Source organism: Ixodes scapularis, unplaced genomic scaffold (genome assembly GCF_016920785.2).
Source record: "Ixodes scapularis isolate PalLabHiFi unplaced genomic scaffold, ASM1692078v2 PGA_scaffold2__306_contigs__length_199485367, whole genome shotgun sequence".
Lineage (NCBI taxonomy): Eukaryota > Metazoa > Arthropoda > Arachnida > Ixodida > Ixodidae > Ixodes > Ixodes scapularis.
Window position 1 is genome coordinate 22,026,306 of NW_024609857.1, and position 5,347 is coordinate 22,031,652.

A 5,347-nucleotide genomic window follows, 5' to 3' on the forward strand; every position below is an offset into this window, starting at 1 on the left:
ATCGTGCTGCGGACTTGGAGTCGGACGCACGCTACTTCAGCCTTGCACTACGGAAACGATGTGGTGGAGGTTCTAACTTCAGATATCTGACTTCTGCAAACATTCAGTTGCGTTTTAAGAGAAGAATCCTCAAGTGTGATCAACTTAAGTTCGTTCATGAAGCGTCAACTAAGCTGTGGGTTGCTGTCCACGGAGAGAACTTCACCTCCTCGCTGGACCTCAAGGCTTGGTATCGACTGAAACGAGACTCCTATCATCGCCTTTGGCTGCCGAAAAGAACCCAACTGTTAAAAGTTTCGCGGAGCTAAAGTACGCAACCTTCAGACCTTCGTTCTACATCTTCAGCGAGCAGCCTCATTAGAACCTTTCGTAACGCACCGGATTTCGAAAGGAGTCAGATTTATGATCCTTTTGATGTACCCTTGTCTGCCTCGGGTTCACGTGTATTAGAAAAAAGCCCCAAGTTTTGTTTGAACGTAAAACCCTCAAGAATAGACATGTTAGCAAATATTCATGATGGTTGCACACACAATCTCATCTGACGATGAAAGGTCAGCCTTTATAGATCAATCTGTGAAAAGGTTAAGTACCATTGTTGACAGTTCGTTTAGGACTAATAGTCGTGATTTTAGAGCTGTGCGCGACGTGAGAAAAGAATTATGTAGCTCGGTGTTGGTTTCGAGATCTGTGTCGTGTTGTCCTGCTTGTCCCCACTCTCCAGGGTTAAAATTGTTATATTCAACTAGCTTGCCTGCACCCTTGCTTTAACGTCACTCCTGCTGCAAATGAAGATTACGTGTACCAGAGGCGACAGAGCCCAGCCGCAGTAATTTTTTGTACACTTTTCTGGAGCTGTAGCTGTGTGTAATACAACCGATTATCACCCTTGCATAGAATAGCTGCGAAGGCCGTGCAAGCGGTGAGCGAGTAGCCTTCATTGCCATGTCTGGAGCACCCACGGCAGGAGCGCTCGTACCACGTGATCTTAAGCAATTGTACTAGCTCGCACTTTTAGCACATGCGGTTCAGTGAATTCAGCCGCCGACTTCCCTTTCATTGCTCAAGTGTCGTGCGTTGCCTTGCGTCTTTGCGTCTCCTAGTGCTCTCATCGACTTGATGGCTTCTTTGTTATCTGCACTCACTGCAGAGAGCAACTTCAGATGCGAGGCGGTCGAAAGGAAACCTTGGTACGTGAGAACCTAGGCAGGCACCTGTCGTCTGTCCACTGCCACGAGTGTGAGCAGCCTGACCATCTTCAAAAGCAGTGACTGGCAGAACCTACAAACAAGCAAAGGTGGAACGCCGTGGCGACGAATGGCCAAAGAAACCAGCAGAGACGCTGAACCCAAACAGCAAGTGACCTATGGCTGTTACTGTCCCTGGGAGCAGTGAGGCAGTGACACTGATCCCATCGGTGTGCCATTATGCTTTTGGGTGGTGGGGCCATTATCTCTCTTACAGGAGACTTTGCTTTAAACCCCCAAAAGCGAAAGAGGTAAGCCTCAATATGTGTACACGCTTACAATTACCCTCTGGCACAGCATCCTCACCTGGAGGAGCCCGGATGCCGCAAATGCAGCTTAACAGGAACAGAATCAGCACTGCGAAATTGTGGTGCCTGTGATCTTGGGCTGAGATTTGATTGCAGACAAAAGCACGACACTTGACTTTTCTGGCGGTGGCTGGAGGTTGGGGCAACAACCAGAGCTGACCCTGTTCACTTGACGAGAGGACCGCACCTGTAACCCGGAGCCGTATATGTAGAGAGTTTGGCCATTCGTTGGGAAGTAAAGGAGACAAATGAGGAGGCGCCATTGGCCGAAAGTGGGCTGGGCGTGTTCCAGGGCATCTTCAGAAATTCGAATGTCGCCAACCATAAGCCGAAAATAATACCCTGGCGGTGGTCGCGAGAAACAAACTTTACAAGTGCGTCGGAGTAACTCTCGGTGACTAAAAATATAGTGCACGTGATGTTTCAATCATGTTGGAAGAGTGTGACTAGCGAAACGATCGACATAATCCACACGCCAAGCGCCGGGAATCTGCCATCCGAGCGGTCACACTCTGTCCGAGCAAAACAGAGTTGAGTGGCGCATTCATTTCTTACATCTTTCTGCATGATCATGATCGAAACATCACGTACACCCTATTTTGAACCATAAAGGGTACTACACTTCACTCTTACGCGCTTATTAAGACCTTATACCAACATATACCTTGGACCAAAACAGTTTCTCGCTACCACCGCTAAAGGATTTTAGGCTTCTGGTTGCCCAAGCGAGCCTGTCTAGCCCACTTTCTGCGTCTGGTACACGCCCTGGCTCTGCCCACACCTCCCATTGATCAAACTCTCTGTATACACGGCTCTGCTGTAACCCACCCACGCCAGCCGAGCTTGCCATGATGCCACGTGCCTTGCGTGCCAGCAGCCAGGACTAACTGTGCTAGTGAGCCCTGGATGCCAATGAGCCCTAGATTTTGACAGTGACAGTTTGTGTTAAATGGCTATGTCGAAAGTGTTAGTTACATGTTGTTTTTACTTCTTGGCAGGGATATTGAGACTAATCTTTGCCCTATTAATAAACTGCGAGAAGCCCTGCTTAACAAAGCCTTTGAAATTGTTTTGCATTATGTACCGGCCAGACTAACCTTCTTCAGGAGGTTAGAGACTTAAAAGAAAAACAATTGTTTGAAGAATCACTAAATGCCTTGACCACATGATGACAGTCTCTTTTCAGCGTCACATATTATGTGCCTCGGGCACTTTTGTCAGGCACTCAAGTTTTCTTTGACACGTTTTTCACCCCAGGAGCCAACCCTATGTGTCTAAATAAATTATTTGTATACCGTAAAGTCCCGAGAGATAACCCACCTATCAAGAGCAAATCAGGTGAAAATATGGAGTGGCCTAACTTTCAGTGTACAATGAAGAAAATTTTAAAACATTACTATTTTTAGGTCATGTTCCTTTCAAGCTTGTTATGGTGGCGAGGGGCAAGGAAGCAAAGATAACTGTACTTCCCAGTTAGCAACGTTCGCTTATATTCCGCCATAGCTAACTAGCTGCATTTACGCCGAGGTCATCATTGACCCCAATACTACTATTATTAGGAGTCTGAGGGTATCTTTCGGTGTTTAAAAAAAAAAGAAATAGCAAATCAAGCCAAAAATAGGGGTGGGCTATCTTTCGGGGGTGGGGCATCTCTTGGAATTTTACGGTAGTTTATTTAAATTCATAAATAGATCAAGCAAATGTTTTTACTACAATCATGATTCCTCCATATAATCAAAAGCAACTTTTGGATTTGTTATGAAGGCAGAGCTTGATGCTTTCAAGAAACACACAGTGACTACTTACATTGTCTATATTTGCAGACTTTAAGATCGTAAATGTGTAAATATACCTTGTGCTTCTTATTGCACCACTAACACTTAAGCAAATTTCCAGTGTCATAAATAATTGGCCTCTCAACCCTTGTCTGTCTTGGGGACCTCTACATACTCGATGTGCGCCAGTGCTAACGCTGATTCCTTTCCTCGACGGTGCATATATAAAAAAAATGTGCAGAAGTTGCGCACATAATGATGGCATGCAGTTCGGTAGTAAGTATAAGACAAAATAAAAAATTGGGGCTCCTATTCACGCTGTAAAGATAGTTGGCCAGCAAAGCTGTGGTATCACCTGCAACCATTGCCCACTGCACTATACCAAATGATTGACAAAGCAAAAGTAAATGCATTGTAACAAAACATATTTTTGTAAAGACCATTTTCTTTGCAAATGCCACCAGGCGGTGCTGCAGTTTGATGTCACAGCGAACTTCCAATTCACAGAAAGAACGCCAAAAAAAAAAAAAAAAAAAAAAAAACGAAGAAATGGGAGATATTGTAAACAATTTATTTTTCGCGGGCTCAATATTTCGCAATTCAGGTTAAAGCTGAAGTTTTGGAATAATTCGAGGGTTCTAATTTTCGCGACACGGTGGAATGTCATTATAGATTCCAATGTGTTTACGTTTTACCAGAATCGTTCGTGTGACCTATTTTTCACGAAATGTAGGCGGTTCGCGAAATTTAAGTCCTTTACAGTATGTTAATATGTTTCGAATATTTTGTAAACCAACTTGCCTCATCCAAGACATTAAGTTGTACAGTCAAATGCCCTCATTAAATCTCCAACTTTGTTCTCCGTGTAGCATTTATTCATTCTAGCACTGGTGGCATAAGCAAGCTCAACAGACTTGCACAGACTGAGCGATCGGAAGTCGCTTGGGATGCAAGCAGCAGTTCTTGTTGTAAACAGCAAAAGGGTCTATGTGAAAGACTTTGTATGGCGTCGTTGCCACGGCAGCTTATGAAACCACAGTTTTTACCGAGAGACTCATGCAGGGAGCACTATGTGTTTCGCATTGTTTGTGCACGCCTTATCGAACATGTGGTTTTGACACTTGTGGTTTTCTTATTGAAAACTACAAGCGTCAGAACTACACGATAGAAGACAAGGAGCGCACAATGCTTTTCTGTCCACTACTGGTCTGTTGACAGACACAAAAGAAAACTTACCGAGTCAAATACAGCTTCGCTGTAAAATTGCGGTAAAACGCGACGAAAAAACGAATACATTGCGTTCGCGAAGGGGAGAGAGGAACGACGATTTGAAGCCACCTTATGGAGGCTATGTCACGTGATTTCAAGATGGCAACACCCATGCGACGGAGGGTGAAAAAATCCATAGAATTTTAGAAATAAATTGAAGGGATGCCATAAAACCATCTGCAGGGGGGGATAACCTAGCTTGGAGCCTAAGCTACTGTTGCACTGGTAGGAGACTACATTTGGAAGATGGAGTGGCGGTAGCTGGCTTCAGTCGCTGCATTGGCATGTGCATCTATACATTAGAATTTATTGTGCAGGAGGAGACTGGTGTGGCGAGGTCTGGTGCATGCTTGCGCTCTTTTGCAGTGTTTTTCAATGCGGCCGCAGGACATGAACATAGAGTAGAGTTCTCAATAAGGACTGAATGTGGATGGCCAATATTTTGACAAGCCTTGCATGAAAGGCGTTTTTTTTTTTTTTTCTCACCTGGAACATGGTGCTGAAGCAGGCGTGTAGCCGGGGTGGAAAGGAGAGGAGGGGCATGCCCCCCCCCCCCCAAAAAAAAAAAAAATCTTCCATTTTGCTGGGACCTCCTCTCCCCCCTCCCCTTCATACAGCATTAAATCTTCCAATTTGGATGGCACTTTCCCTCCCCCCTCCCCTTCATACAGCAAAATGCTGTATGAAGGGGAGGGGGGAGAGGAGGTCCCAGCAAAATGGAAGATTTTTTTTTTTTTTGGGGGGGGGGGGG